This window comes from Hordeum vulgare, chromosome 5H, assembly GCF_904849725.1.
Source record: "Hordeum vulgare subsp. vulgare chromosome 5H, MorexV3_pseudomolecules_assembly, whole genome shotgun sequence".
NCBI lineage: Eukaryota > Viridiplantae > Streptophyta > Magnoliopsida > Poales > Poaceae > Hordeum > Hordeum vulgare.
Window position 1 is genome coordinate 208,149,019 of NC_058522.1, and position 17,240 is coordinate 208,166,258.

A 17,240-nucleotide genomic window follows, 5' to 3' on the forward strand; every position below is an offset into this window, starting at 1 on the left:
CCAGCTAGTTGGTTCTTTGAAGGACCACATACAGAGAATCTCATGTTGGCAGTGGAGACAGCCGCACGGGAGGCGCTCATGCATCTCCGCAAGATCATTCCCGAGATGGCTAACAACCTAGCTACTCGTCACCTGCCTTTTATTAAGGACGGGATTGATGGGAGTTGGACACTCAACCCATCTTCAGAGGACGGGACGCCACTAAGGTTTCAGACCTACTTCAACCTCTCCTCCGACACTTTGACTCACCTTTTGATCAAGGAGTCGATGACGCTTCGCCAAGAACTGCACCAAGTCAAGGACCTACTTCGCCTCGAAAAGATGAAGACCCGCAAGGTCAAGAAGGAAGGAGCACCCGGAGGGCAGCCAACCATTGCCTTATGAGGAGGGATACCACCGCTCCAGGCCACTCCTATTTAGAGTCGCCGTCTCACCACGGAAGAGTACACTGAGCTCCTCACCGCTTCACTAACTAAGAGACGTTGTGATGCACAACTTCCATCTCCCATACCTCTGAAGGAGGAAAGTACCGATGAAGATGAAGACAAAGACCCTGCAGAATCTGCCTACGAGACTGAGCAGTCCGCCGCTTAAGTGTACGACTTAGGAAATTAGGAGTCTTCCCCAAGCGTAGTAAGTCCATGTATCGGTTCATGTGAACCATGAGTGTTGTGTGAGCATGTATAATGCAAGCCGCATTTATGCCTTATGCAGCTTGCAAGCGACTACATCACTTGTTTTAAATTTAATGCATTACATTTTCCCAAAAACCTTTGTTTAAAAATCTCACACTAGCACGGCACAAAATCCCCTTATTAGAGCATCAACCCTTATGATTCCCGGCCAATTCGGCATATTAACCTGTCTACTCCTCTGACATGATGGTGATTTCAACTCGCACCAGCACCTTCGATAACCCCGGCTCTACCTCCTCTGGCGAGGAGCATGGAACCGGTGGGAACGCTCAAGCTGAAGATCACCACGAGCAGCAGCAATGTGATATTCCTCCGCCACCGCCTCCTCCGAAGAGCCTGACTGTGGCTCAGTTCCTCCAAGCTCTTTGAGAGGAATGTCAAGCCAATAATCCAGCCATCCAACAGTTGGCTCAAGTCTTGGTGAACACTCCGTCGCAAAACGGAAATGGCAAAGTTCGCTCTACTCTATCTGGGTTTATGCGGACTACGCCTCCTATATTGAAAGAGACGACTGAACCATCGGATGCCGATGACTGGAGCCGCACTACCGAAGACCTCCTCGCACTAGTCAAGTGCACCGATGACTGCAAGAAAGTCCTCTATGCTTCCTAGTGTCTCGAAGGCACGACCAGAGCTTGGTGGGACGGGTTCCAGATCATGCGACAAGGGCAAGCCATCACTTGGGAAGTATTCAAGGAAGGATTCCGAGCTGCTCACATTCCTTTCGGAATGGTGACCATTAAGAAGAGGAATTCCGAACTTTAAGGAAAGGCAGTTGAACCGTTAAGGAGTATGTGCAGAAGTTCAACCTCCTGCCGAGATATGCACCACAGGACGTCAACACTGAGGCCACAAAAGTGGAACGCTTTATGGAAGGACTGCAGCAGTCACTCCAGTATCAACTGGTTGTTTGTGAATGCCGGACTTTCTGCGATCTGGTTAACAAGGCCCTTATGTTGGAGGATAAGCGTTGTGCAATGGACGACACTCGTAAGTGCAAGCTGATGGGTAGTGGAGGACCAAGTAACCCGAAACCACGCCCATTTATCAGCAGCATCAGTATAAGGCTCCAACATTCCGACACAACTACCAGCCTCAGGAGCTAGTCAACACCAAGCCAGCATTCAACCCATCGAACAACAGTGGAGTCAAGACCAACATCCCGAGACTGGTTACCTGTTTTGGATGTGGACAAGCTGGGCACTATTCCAAGCAGGGCCCCAATGTGCCAAATCAAGGACAAGGTCAAGGAGCACCAGGCAGGAACCAAGCTCCTCGCAACCAGCAGTACCACAATACGGGACGTATTAATCACATCTCCGCAGAAGAGGCACAGGAAGAGTCGGACTGCATTCTGGGTACATTCCTCGTCAACTCCACACCAGCAATAGTATTCACTACAGGAATCAGCTTCTCTGTCATATACCATCACAGACAGCAAAGAGGTCCACAGTGACGGCAAAGAGCTTTGCCATCTGCCACCTATCGGCAAAGATTCTGCGTCAGCCTACGACGGCATTGTAGCTTCTTTGCCGTCAGCCTACACTAAGCGGACGACAAAGCTCTTTGCCATCAGTGTCGGGCACTGAGCAGTCGGCAAAAAGTTTGAGACGACAGCTGTCAGGCGCGGCCTCCGTTAGGGCTAACGGAGGCTTTGTCGTCTGCTTCCCTCGGCATCTTTGCCATCTGCTTCCCTCCGCATCTATGCCATCTTCCTCCCTAATGCTTTGCCGTCAGCCTCCCGAGGCAGCGGACGGCAAAGAGCCCATATGGCTAGCTGCTGCTTCCCAGATTGCACAGTTGGGTGCCACGTGGCCTCTTTGCTGTCTGCTCCCTGATGGCAAAGGCCTTTGCCATCAGCTCGCAGACAGCAAAGAGCCCAAATTGTCACTTTTTTGTTTATATTTCACAGCTCATATATATATATATATATATATATATATATATATATATATATATATATATAATTCATAGAACATATATGATATATAGGTCACAACACATATATGATAAATATATAAAGTTCATCAATGTCATTTGTTCAACAACGTACATCCCATATATCGAAAGAACAAACATACAAAGTTTCATCCATATATACATACATATAGTTCCACATATATTTTTCATCAATATATACATATACATCTAGTTGCACATTGTTCATCAACTCAAATAAAAACAAGAACTAAAGCACTTCAATGCCAGCTACCATGCATGTAGTACATCCAATCTGCAAAATGGGAATAACAAAGTCAGAAGAAGAACAACAACAACATATATATGACAAATAAGCTAAATTGAAGAAGAAAGAGAAGAAGCAACAAGAGAAGAAGGAGAAGAAAAACAAGAATAAGGAGGAGGAGGAGGAGAAGGAGAAGGAGAAGGAGGAGAGGAGGGGAAGAAAGAGGAGAAGGAGGAGAATACGGAGGAGAAGAAGGAGCATAAGGAGGGAGAAGTAGAAGGAGGAGAGAAGAAGGAGGGCTCCTTCTCCTCATCCTCCTTCTCCTTCTTCTTCTCTTCTTCTCGTCTTCTTCTTCTTCTTCCTTCTTTTCACTTTTCCTCCTTATTCTTCTTCTCCTCTTCTTCTTCTTATTCTCCTCCTCCTCCTCCTCTTATCCTCTTCTTCCTCCTCTTCTTCTTCTTCTTCCTCTTATTTCTATTTCTATTTCTATTTTTATTTATCCTAATAGGCCATTTTGGAGCTCCTTGTCCTTCTTCCCCTCTTTCTCCTTCTCTTCTTATTCTCTTCTTCTTTTTCTTCTTCCTTTTCATTTCTCCTCTTCTCCTCTTCTTGGAGCTAAATGAGCTAACTATGCCGTTTTGGAGCTAAATGGGCTAATTATGTCATTTAGGAGAGAATTTGGCTAATTATTTCATTTAGGAGAGAACTTAGGTAATTATGTCATTTAGGAGAGAACTTAGAGAATTTGGATAAGGATGAGAGAAGAAGGAGAAGAAGAAGGAGGGAGAAGAAGAAGGAGGAGAGAAGAAGGAGAAGAAGGTGGGCTCCTTCTCCTCCTCCCCCTTCTACTTCTTCTTCTTCTTCTCTTCTTCTTCTTCTTCCTTCTTTTCATTTTTCTCTTTCTTCTTCTTCTCCTCCTCTTATTCTTCTCCTCCTCCTCTTCCTCCTCCTCTTCTTCTCCTCTTCTTCCTCCTCCTCTTCTTCTTCTTCTTCCTCTTACTTCTATTTCTATTTTTCTTTATCCTCTTCTTCTACTTATTCTTCTTTTCTTATTTTTTCTCTTCTTCTCCTTATTTTTTTTCTTATCTTCTTATATTAGGCCTTATTATGTGAATTAGGAGAGAACTTAGCTAAGTATAGGTCATTTTTTTATTAAATAGGCTATTTTTGAGCTAACTAAGCTAATTATGTCATTTTGGAGGATAATTAGCTAAGTTGTGAGCTAACCAAGGTTCTTATGATGTTTTTACCGTAAATAAGCTAATTATGTCACTTTGGAGGATAATTAGCTAAGTATGTCTTTGTTGGGGGAAAATAAGCTAAATTGAAAAAGAAAGATAAGAAACAAGAAGAGAAGAAGGAGAAGAAAAAGAAGAAGGAGAAGGAGGAAGAGAAGAAGAAGGAGAAGAAGGAGGAGAGAAGAAGGAGAAGGAGAAGGAGAAGAAGGAGGGAGAAGAATAAGGAGGATATAATAAGGAGAATAAGAAGTGGAAGAAGGAGGGAGAAGAAGGAGGAGGAGAGAAGAAGGAGAAGAAGGAGGGCCCCTTCTCCTCCTCCTCCTTCTCCTTCTTCTTCTCTTCTTCATCTCTTCTTCTTCTCTTCTTCTTCTCTTCTTCCTTCTTTTCATTTTTCCTCTTTCTTCTCCTCTTCTCCTCTTCTTCTTCTCCTCCTCCTCCTCCTCCTCCTCCTCGTCTCCTCTTCTTCCTCCTCCTCTTCTTCTTCTTCTTCCTCTTATTTCTATTTCTATTTTTATCTATCCTCCTCATTTAGGTGGAAGCCGAGCTAACTATATGTCGTTTTGGAGCTAACTTGGGTTAAATATGTCATTTTAGAGGAGGAGGAGCTAAATTATCTAATTATGTCAAAAATGAACTAGAGAAAACTTATCGTCGTGGTCATCAAGGAGGAGAAACACCAGGGTTGCTCACGCTAGCTTCGTTTGGAGAAGGTTGCCCTGGAGAAGTGTCATGCGATGCCGCTCGGGAGTTTTTCTGCAGAAAAGATATTTTGCAATCTCTTAGTTAGCATGATGACACTCAATTGTTAAGACTAGTTTATAATGGACATTCAAAAGAAACTCAACGTGCCAATCACAGAGAAGATGGGCATCGACGGAGGGACTTGACCGCTCTTCTCGCAGACATTACAAACATGATTTGGCTAATGTGAAGAAAAACTTACCACAAAAAGCTCGTACAGGGCCCGTTGACCCGCGTCATTCCGGGCCCTCTCCTCCTCTACCATTCGTGTCGTGGTCCGGTCCCTCTCGTCAAGATCATCCTGAAGAGCAACCTGGCTTGCCAATCTCTCTTTCTAAAGAGCAGCCTGCAACACCATTCCTCATTACCACAGTAATGATCGATGGTCACACACATAATGAAATGGATGAAAGTTTTCTAAGTCTGTACAACTAACCTCGATGGCGAGATCGACTGGCCATGGACGAGGCGTTATCTCAGGACAGGAGCTCGACTGGGGCGCCTTGATCTCCGGGAGAGTGAGTGGACAACGTATTATCCCATCTCCAATGGCTATCGAGCCATGGGGCCTCCCGTCACCAGATATCATCACCAGCTCTGGATCCAAAGGTTCCTGGATCGGGTTAAAGTTCTCCCCTTTCCTAGCCTTCCCCGCATCCCTGTATGTCACGAGGTTGTGGTGGGATGATATGTTGGTGAAGTTATTTGGATCATCCATGTCAGACTGAGAGAATGCCTTCGCCTTATTGTAGGAGGCACTATGGGCCATGCCATAAAGGTCGTACAAGTGTGGAATCTCCGTCTTATTGTGATGCGCCCAAAAGAGAGGAACAAAGTATTAGTAAGGGGCTCAAGCTAGCATGAAGAATGAATTGCATGAATCATGAAGCAAACCACATACCTAGTTTCGTCCGAACTGAAGTAAGTTGGCACTGCCTTGATGGTGTGGCGCACCAACCATTTGGCTCCGCCGATCCTTCGCATTGTCGTGGACGGCTTGCCAATTCCCTATGCACCACTCATCCACCAACGCCTCAAAACAATCCATCTTATCCGCACACAATCTCAGGGGCACCTATAAGTTAGTAGAAAGAATTTTGAGCACTACGCCTATGAATCAAATCAAGAGAACTATGTAGAAGGCCTTAAGAATAGGTAATTACCTTCATGTACTGCTCCTTCAGATACTTGGCGCGACACTCCTTCTTCTCCTTCTTAATACCACGTGTGGCGTAGTAATCTCGGATAGCCTGCGGCTAAGCCTCCTAGCGTAAGTTCTATAATAACCGCCTACACTCGGCCTCGAGAACCTTGGCCGCCTCCTTCTCATAGCCCTCCTCACACCTATAGAAGGTCTGCAATCAAACGAGAAAACACCGATTAGTACAATAATTAGCTATATTGTTAATTTTAGATTGTGTAAAAGGATACTTTACCAAAAAGCTCTTGATCACCATCTCGGTCCTCGTGTGGCACAAGACACCATCTATAATTTCCTCCGGCGGGGCCTCCGCAGCCTAATAGTGCTCCCAGGAAAATCCTAGTGTAGGAACCTGACCCTCACCAGGCAACGTGACAAACCCCAGAAAATTTGTCCGGCAAAGCACACCCAGGACAGTGTTCGGCTTGCGGACTCCACGAGGGTGTGCCCATCCCCTGCAGTATGATAAGGTCAATGCATTAGATATTTGAAGAAACTTGAAGGAAAAAGCTAAAAAATGAGTAAATATACTTACCTATCCCCTTTAGGCTTAATTACCGGCCTCTGCTCGGGGGTAGCCTGCACGACCGGGAGGCGTGTACTACAACGTTTGTACACAGTGGCCCCATCCACCTGCACATCGCCCTCAGTATCCGTAAACTCATCCCCGCCATCAGCAAAACAGCCAATCGGACCCTCGGTCCAATTCGGCACCTCGGTCCAATCTGGCACCTCGGACCGATCCGGCCAAGCACCCCATCCGTACCTCTCCACGTCGGCCGAAGCGTGTGTGACAGGAGTCTCCTGGGACGTAGCCTCAGGAACCCGAGTTTCGTAGGCCGAAGGCAACTCGACCCGAGGCTGATCCTGGACCAGAGTCTCATGGGCCGAATGCCCGTCCACCCGAGTCTCCTGGACCGGAGTCCTCGTAGCCTCCTCATCAAACGGGTCCACCATAGAAGTCCTGTGCTCGGGTGAATGAGATGGTGGTGGTGGCGAGGACGGCGCAACAGTCCGCCTACTTTTTCCGTGGCCACCACCTCTCCCTGTAACCTTCCCCTTCTTCCCTACCCGACCAGCACCTCTCCCAATGGGCAATGCCGCCGACGAAGAAGCTCCCGCGGGTGGTGTCGTCAGACTATCTTCCAAGGATCTATTGAGAGATAGGGGTGGAATGGAAGTACCACCCCTCATGCGGGCCGCCAAAGAAGAACCCGTTGAGCAATCTGGACCGGCGCCCACCATCTTTCAACACCTGCTGACCTGCCATGATAAAGATTAAGAGAAATTAGTACAACATAACAAAATTAGATAGTATGGAAAACTTTTTGAGAATTAATGAATTCCTTAATTGTGTTCTCAAGATTAGAGAGTATCCTATTAGAATTTGTAGAAGGATTTACACAAGACCAATAGCAACATTACCGAGATATGGCCTAGTATTGAAATTACCCCTACTAGTAGAATGCCCGTGCGTTGCTACGGGTAAATTGTAGGAAAATAAATAAAACTTCATTGTGGCCATGATGCAGCCCAAGAGGCTAACCCAAATAACCTAAAGAATGACTACATCTTATATTTCTCATATTAATACAAAAATAAATGTATAGCCTAGTGGAGGTAGGATAGATAACTTTAGTACTTTCTAGTTAACATAAAAACTATACACCTACATATAACACAAGCAATTTTTGCACAAACAAAATTGGATAGCGGAAAAGTAGTTTGATAGCCAAATACGTCTGTAGTTAAAACAAAAACAAAGGTTTGCACCCACTAAAGGAAACACACACAAAAATAAGTTTCTCAAAGGCGGTGCTTCACCAAAATCCTGAATGAATAAGGTCATACCAATAACTAGTCTGGCTGAACCATTTGGTACACAAGTAGGATCACAATCAGAGAAATTACCAGTCTGGAATAATACATGTCCAGAACAACAACCAGTGCCAGGTAAACAAGAACAAGAGTTACAATGTCCTTTGGAAATGACATTGTGCTTAATCTGTAGGTTTACCAGGCATTGCTCTGAACTAGAAATCAACCAAGCATGAGCATCAGATAATTTTTAGCCCGTCGATGTACACATCATTTTTTCTTCCTTGCAAGTACCATCTTGATGAGTACAACCACAAGGCACATCAACACTAGATTACCGGGGGTTCAATATATGGTTGCTAAGAGCACACAACGCCAAATGTCTAAACCAAAAGACAAGCCTATATATGTCATGGTCACTAGATTTATAGCACGGGCAATGTTCTACGTGCCATTGGTTTGTCAAAATAGGAATGAATGCAGGGGGGTGTGGAGGCTCACCGGCAGGGGCGACTGTGGCGTCGTGGCGGCGGAGACAGGGGTGTTGGGGCGGCGCCGGGGGGGTTGTGGGGCACCGGGGCGGCGCAGGGGCGGTGGGGCGGCAGCGGCGAGGCTGTGGGGCACCGGGGTGGCACCGGGGGCGGCAGGGGTGGCCAAGCGACGGTGGTGGCGGCGGTGGGTGTCGGGGGAGGAGAGAGAGTGGCCGTTTGAGAGAGAGAGAGGGACGGGGTGGGGGGACGACCATTAGTAGATTCATGAACTTTGCCATCTGCTGGCGGACGGCAAAGGGTCTATACTCTTTGTCGTCTGCCTCTGGACTCTTTGCCGTCCGCCAGCACACGGCAAAGAAGGGGAGTAGTTTGACCTAAGCTTTCCCCGGCTAGATGGGCCCAGCCCAAAGCTTTGTCGTCTGCTTTTCTCATCGTTGTCGCGTGCGGCTGACGACAAAGAATTCACTGTTGGCAAAGACCTTATTTTCCATCAGCCAGTTCTTTGCCGTCCGCTTTGTGGGAGCTGACGGCAAAGACACTCTTTGTCATCAGCCAGCAGACGGAAAGATTTGGCAGACGTTAAAAAACTGATTTCTAGTAGTGATTGTTTGATTGTGGTGCTTCAGATTCCTTTGTTACTCTGAAGTTTGCAGAAAACATGTGGTTTGAAGCCCACCCTACTTAACGGGAAAATGGCAGTACATACCCCGGGAGCAGTGCTAAGGACCAACCTAGGATGTAGATGAGTTGGGATCAATATTAATGGGATAAGCTTGTCAGTAGATCTCATCGTCATTAAGTCGCAAGGCTTAGAAGTAATCCATGGAATGGATTGGTTGGACAAACACCAGAGCATCTTAGACTATGCCAACAGGACTATTACCATGACAAGCAACCAAGGGGTCAAAGTCAAGTATGTCCCTGAGCCTGTATCCACTCGAGTCCCACGGGTTAATAGCCTATCGGGAGAAGAGCTGGACCGAGTGCCGATAGTCTGTGAATACCCGGACGTCTTTCCTGATGTGCTACCAGGGATGCCTCCCGATCGAGACATCGAGTTCATCACTGATCTCAAGCCCGGGTCAAGGCCTATCTATAAGAAGCCTTATATGATGGGATCCGAAGAGCTAGTAGAGCTGAAGAAGCAGCTGGATGAGAAACTCAGGAAGGGATTCATTCATCCAAGTGCATCACCTTGGGGATCACCTGTTCCATTCGTGTCTAAGAAGGATGGGACTATAAGACTCTACGTTGATTACCGTTCTCTCAACGAAGTCACGATCAAGAACAAGTACCCACTACCCAAGATTGAAGACTTTTTCGACCACTATCTCTGATCTGGATATTACCAACTGAAGATCCTAGCTGAAGAGATACCCAAGACTGCATTCGTGACCCGATACGGTCTATACGAGTGCACTGTCATGTCATTCGGGTTGACAAATGCCCCAGCATACTTCATGTACCTCATGAATAAGGTCTTCATGGAATACCTGGACAAGTTTGTCGTCGTGTTTATCGATGACATATTAATCTTCTCCAAGTCCGAAGAAGAGCATGAGGAACACTTTAGGTTAGTGTTGGAGAAGCTTCGAGAGCACCAACTTTATGCCAAATTCAGCAAATGCCAATTCTAGTTGCACGAAGTTGGATTCTTGGGTCATACCATGACGGAAAACGGACTGGCGGTCCATCCTTCCAAGATTACTATGGTAACCAACTAGGAGTCGCCAATCGATGTGAAGGAAGTAAGGAGCTTCCTCTGACTCGCGGGATATTACCACAAGTTCGTAGAAGGATTCTCCCACATCGCTTGACCTATGATGCAACTCTGGAAGAAAGGCAAGAAGTTTGAATGGATGTCGGAGTCAGAGGCAAGCTTCCAGGAGTTGAAGAAGAGATTGACTACCGCCCCGGAATTTGCTACTCCCGATATCAGCAAGGATTTGTGATATATTGTGTTGCCTCCAGAACCAGCCTCGGTGGAGTCGTAATGCAAGATCGCACGATCGTGGCATAGTTGTCACGGCAACTGCACCCGCATGAGGAGAACTATGCCACCCATGATCTCGAGTTGGCAGCAGTAGTGCATGCCTTGAAGACATGGCGACATTACCTTCTGGGGAAGCGATGTGAAATATACACTGACCACAAAAGTGTGAAGTATATCTTTACTCAAAGGTTATTGGATATGAGGCAGAGAAGATGGTTGGAGTTAATCAAAGACTATGACCTCAACATTCAATACCACCATGGTAAGCCCAATGTGGTGGCCGATGCCTTAAGCCAGAAGGCCAGCACCTTGAATGTTATGCTCAAGGAAAGGCTACCCGCCTTGTATGAAGAAATGGAAAGCTTTGGTTTGGAGCTAGTTGAACTAGGATTCCTAGCTAACCTCGAAGTCAAAACCAATGCTAGCAAACGACATCAAGGAGGCCCACAAGGGGCACAAGAGCATCGAAGGCATCAAGAAGAAGATCCAAGAAGGCAAGGCTCCAGAATTCTCGTTGGGTGAGCAAGGAGTAGTGTGCTTTGGGAAACGTTTATGCGTACCAAGCAAGGCAGAACTCAAGGACTTGATCCTATAGGATGCCCATGACACACCCTACTCTATTCACCCCGGTGGCACCAAGATGTATCAAGACCTCCGAGAGAAATTTTGGTGGCATGGCATGAAGAGGGAAATAGTGTCTTATGTTGCCATGTGTGACGTGTGCTAGCGAGTCAAAGCTGAACACCAATGACCTGCTGGACTGTTACAACCTCTCAAAGTGCCTGAATGGAAGTGGGACAAAGTCGGCATGGACTTCATCACTAGTTTGCCCATGTCAAGCAAAGGGCACAATTCCATATGGGTCATTGTCGACCACCTAACCAAGGTGACCCATTTCATTCCAGTCAACACCACTTATGATGGAAGCCAGTTGGCTAGCCTATATATCCATCGTATAGTGAGTCTCCATAGAGTTCCCAAGGATATTGTATCTGACCGACGCACTTAGTTCACCTCAAGATTCTGGAAGAAGTTCCACGAAGCCCTCGGAACCAGCTCTCTTTTAGCACCGCCTTCCACCTGCAAATGGGCGGATTGATGGAGAGAGTAAACCAGATACTCGAGGATATGCTCCACGCTTGTGTCTTGGCACATGGTGCCAAATGGGAAGACAGTGTGACGTTCACTAACTTCTCATACAACAACAACTACCAGTCCAGTCTCCACATGGCCCCATCTGAAGTGATGTACGGACAAAAGTGTCGCACCCCGCTCAACTGGTCCGAAACCGGCAATGGGTTGATTTTCGGGATGGAAGTTCTGCAAGAGGCAGAAGATAAGGTGCAGCTTGTCCGAGAAAACCTGAAGGCAGCCAAGTCGCGACCAAAGATCTATGCGGATTCTCACCGTAGAGAATTGGAGTTCAACCACGAAGACCAGGTGTACCTTTGTGTCACAGCTCTCAAGGGAACCAAGCGTTTCCACATCAAGGGGAAACTTGCTCCAATGTTCATTGGACCTTTTAAGATCACGACAAGGCGTGGAGAAGTTGCTTACCAGTTGGAGCTACCTCCATAACATTCGGGTGTGCACAACATTTTCCACGTGTCACAACTCCGGAAGTGTCTACAAGCGCCAAACCATCCAGATCTTTATAAGGACACTGACCATCAGGCCATCAACCTCCAGCCAGATCTAACTTATCGTGAGAGGCCGATCCACACCCTGGATGAAGCAGCGCATTGCACCAGAAGCCGCACCATCAAGTATTTCAAGGTTCAGTGGAGCAACCACACCGAAGCAGAAGCAACATGGGAGCATGAAGACTATCTCTGATGTGAATTTCTGTAAATTTTTAGCACCTAGCTTAGGAATCTCGGGGATAAGATTCTTGTAAGGGGGATAGGTGTGTCACACCTTGTTTTCACTTCACTTTTACTGTAGTTCAAAAATATGAGTTTATGAAAACTTTTCAAAATCAATGATGTGAGTGCCATGGTTGTCATTGTATGCTTGTATGCTTGATTGTGTGATATCATAAACCATATTTTTCATAACTTAGATATTCTCAAAATCCTTTTCTCATTTTTGATTATTTCAAAACCCTGCTTTGGGTTGCACTACAAGTCCTTGATGGCAAGAGAGTGCTTTCACCCAAAGTTGGTGATTTGGTTCTAAAACTATTTTAGTTTACCAAATTTTATTTGCATGTCCATTCTAAGTCCAGAAATGATATTCCTATATGGAAAATACTTCTCTGCCTTCAAAAAATCAGAGAAAATTTTGAGATACTCAGAGGACATATATTTTCCATACATCAGATTTTCAACCCCTATTTATATTCAAAATATTTGAGTAAATCCTTGAAAACCTATTCTATCTGTTTTGATCTTTTGGAAAATATATTCCTAGAAAATTCCAGCAACCTTCCCAATCTATATTTAGTGGCCACACTAAGTTGCACCTCATTCCAAGGTGGTTTGGTTCACTAAATAATTCCAAAACCCTTTCTGTCCAGTATAAAGTTAGATCAATTCTACATAGAAAGTTTATCCAGTGGAGTTGAAACATTGCAGGAGTGCCTAATACCTCAAATGCGGACTATCTGCCAAAAATGGGATTTGTGGGACTTGATGTGACCACACTCCCTTTGGAAATGACAGATTTGGCCATTTAGGAGTGATTTCAAGTTTACATTGCTAAACTTTTCCAATGGAGCCCAAACTTGGTGTAGCCTCATGTTTTTGCACCAAACCTAGTCCTCTTAAGTTCCATAGCGAGTGGTGGAGTGTAACCACCCCAAACCACTGTCGAGCACCTTCTAACAGTATGGCAAAACCCCACTTAACCCCAGCTACACCCATTACCTTTCTCTCAAACTCCTAGATTAGGTGGCCAGCACCAATGCCCAACTCCAGACGAGTGGCCCTTCTCTGGTTCTAAGTAGAAAAGCCCAACTCTAGACGGTATTCAAACGGCTACACATCTCCAAGCAAGGGCCCAGGACACGCCAGATGCGTCCAAGGCGCCCAAGAGCGCGCCTGCATGCCGTGGCATGCCAAAGTTGTGCTCTGGCGCGCTACAGGGAGCAACTGGGGTGGGGCGACAACTCCACGGCCAGTTCCAGCCTCCCACGGTGTCCCTCCTCTCCCCGGACAACTCCTCCTTTCCCGCGCTGAGGGCCGGTGCAACGGGTGCTCGTGCACACCAGGTTCAGCCAGCGGAGCGCGGCCACACTGGTACGCCACTCCTCACTGCACCCTCTCTCGCAGTGAGCTCGGAGGTCCAAAACCACGTCCTGAGCCCGTGGTTTCGACCACAACCTCTCCGAGCCCCCTGCACGACACGGTGAAACCACCAGTGTTTCCCGTTCGGTGCACCGTCGCGGGCCTATATATAGCCACCCCTCGCTCCAGCACCCCTCACTCCACTCCACCTAGGCCCCAATCGTCTCGCTAACCACCCCATCGAGCAAGAAGAGCCCCAATGATCGAGATCGATCGAGGCCCGTCCGCCTTGGAGCTCCAGTCGATCCCGGTTACATGGCAGTTCTCGCGCCCCTCTGCCCTCCTACACACTCATCGTGACCCTAGGAACCTTTCCCCTCACTTCCCCGATCGATTTCGTATTCGTAGCCACCATCTCCACCATTGACCGAAACCACTCCGCCGCAGCCACCTCGTCATCGGTGAACGAGGACCCCCCGTCATTGAGCCGAGCAAGTAGGCGACGACGAGCCGGACCCATTCCCGCCATTGTTAGGGCCTGAGGACGAGTCGGAACCAGTCCCGCCATTCCCGCCATTACCACCAGCAGGTAGGCGACGACGAGCCGGACCCATTCCCGCCATTGTTAGGGCCTCAGGACGTCAATAGCCACGCCTACGTGCCTCCCTTCCCCTCTATCCAGAGGTGGAAGTCGACCCTGACAGGTGTGCCCCACATATCGGTGGCCCATCCACCCTTCCCTCGCGCCCCGCACCCGCTGACCGCAGGGGCCCGCGCATCAGGTTTAAACTTGGCGGCGCGCGCGCCTGGGCAGGCAGGCTGGCTGGCCATCAGGGCCGGCCCCGCCGCAGGCCGAGCCAAGCAAGGTCTGTTGCCCCTTTTTCTTGCCCCTTTTTCTTTTTCTTATTAAAAAACTCTGTTTTAAAAGATTTTTATAAAAAGATTTAACCAGTGAAAATTATTGATTCTTTCACCATTATTCTGGTAAAAATGAGGAGTATTTAATAAAATTCTTAGACAACATTTTAAAAGTGATTTTGTGATTTGTTTTTGAGTGAGCCACTTATTTTTTTTATTTAATACGACGATAAAAATCAGTCTTGACGAAGGAGCTGGACTTGAGGACCCCGGATACTTAGCTGATCAAGGCAAGCAGCCCTTTGACCATGTTTGAGCATATGTTATATTGCATGCTAAGTATTTTCCGTTGCATGTGATCATAAGTATCGGTAAATCATTGAAGTGATAGTACCGATGGGTCCTCCGAAGCACTTGCATTTTGAGCATGATCCTGATACGTCCATTTTGCATCATGCTTTCATGTTGATATTTATCGCTTTATGGACTGTTATTATACTTTTTGGTACCATACTTATGCCTTTTCTCTCTTATTTTGCAAGGTTTATTTGAAGAGGGAGAATACCGGCAGCTGGAATTCTGGACTGGAAAAGGGGCAAGTCTGAGTCCTCTATTCTGCGCAACTCCAAATGCCCTGAAAATCAACGTGGAATTTTTTGGGAATATATAAAAAATACTGGGCGAAAGAAGTGCCAAAGGGGAGCTGCCAGGGGCCGACAAGCCTGGTGGCCGCGGCCTGCCCCCCTAGCCGCGGCAACAGGGCTTGTGGGCACCCTGGTGGCCCACTGTCCCCCCCCTTCTGCTATATGAAGGGTTTCGTCCGAAAAAAAATCATGGGGAGCTTTTTCGTGGATTCTCCGCCGCCACGAGGCGGAACTTGAGCAGAACCAATCTAGAGCTCCGGCAGGACGATCCTGTCGGGGAAACTTCCCTCCCGGAGGGGGAAATCGTCGCCATCGTCATCACCAACACTCCTCTCATCGGAGGGGACTCATCACCATCAACATCTTCATCAGCACCATCTCATCTCCAAACCCTATTTCATCTCTTGTAACCAATCTCCGTCTCGCGACTCCGATTAGCACTTGTAAGGTTGCTAGTAGTGTTGATTACTCTTTGTAGTTGATGCTAGTTGGATTACTTGGTGGAAGAGTTTATGTTCAGATCCTTAATGCTAGTCATTACACCTCTGATCATGATTATGATTTGCTTTGTGAGTAGTTACTTTTGTTCCCGAGGACATGGTATAAGTCTTGCTATTAATAGTCATGTGAATTTGGTATTCGTTCGGTATTTTGGTATGTTGTATGTTGTCTTTTCCTCTAGTGGTGTTATGTGAACGTCGACTACATAACACTTCACCATATTTGGGCCTAGAGGAAGGCATTGGGGAGTAGTAAGTAGATGATGGGGTGCTAGAGTGACACAAGCTTAAACCCCAGTCTATGTGTTGCTTCGTAAGGGGCTGATTTGGATCCACTAGTTTAATGCTACGGTTAGACGTTGTCTTAATTCTTCTTTCGTAGTTGCGGATGCTTGTGAGAGGGGTTAATCATAAGTGGGATGCTTGTCCAAGTAAGGGCAGTACCCAAGCACCGGTCCACCCACATATCAAACTATCAAAGTAACGAACGCGAATCATATGAACACGATGAAACTAGCATGACAGAAATTCCCGTGTGTCCTCGGGAGCGTTTTTCCTCTTATAAGACTTTGTTCAGGCTTGTCCCTTGCTACAAAAGGGATTGGGCCACTTTGCAGCACCGTTGCTACTACTTGTTACTTGTTACTTTTCACCTGCTACGTTTCACCTCACTACACCATCACTTGTTACCGCTACTTTCGGTGCTTGCAGTTATTACCTTGCTGAAAACCGTTTATCAGAGCCTTCTGCTCGTCGTTGGGTTCGACACTCTTACTTATCGAAAGTACTACGATTGACCTCCTGTAATTGTGGGTCATCAAGACTCTTTTCTGGCACCGTTGCCGGGGAACGAAGCGCCTTTGGTAAGTGGAATTTGGTAAGGAAACATTTTTATACTGTGCTGAAATTTATTGTCACTTGTCACTATGGAAACTGTTCCTTTGAGGAATTTGTTCGGGGTATCTTCACCATGAACGGAAGAATGAGGAGTTGCTCCTCAACCTAAGGTACCTACTGAAAATATCTTTTATGAAATCCCTTCGGGTATGCTTGAGAAACTGCTGGCTAATCCTTTTACACGAGATGGATCGTCACATCTAGACTTGCATCTAATATATGTAGATGAAGTTTGTGGTTTATTTAAGCTTGCAGGTTTGCCCAAGTATGAGTTAAAGAATAAAGTCATTCCTTTATCTTTGAAGGATAAGGCGTTGACATGGTATAAGCTATGTGATGATACTGGATCATGAGACTACAATCGGTTGAAATTGGAATTTCATCAAAAGTTTTATCCTATGCATTTAGTACATCGTGATCGGAATTATATTTATAACTTTTGGCCTCGTGACAGGGAAAGCATAGCTCAAGCTTGGGGGAGCCTTAAATCAATGCTATATTCATGCCCCAATCATGAGCTCTCGAGAGAAATTATCACTCAAAACGTTTATGCTCGACTTTCTCATGAAGATCGTACCATGCTTGACACTTCTTGTATCGGTTCTTTTATGAAGAAGGATATTGACCACAAGTGGAATTTATTGGAAAGAATCAAACGTAACTCTGAAGATTGGGAGCTTGAAGAAGGTAAGGAGTCAGGTATGAATTTCCAGTTTGATTGTGTTAAATCTTTTGTTGAAACAAACACTTCT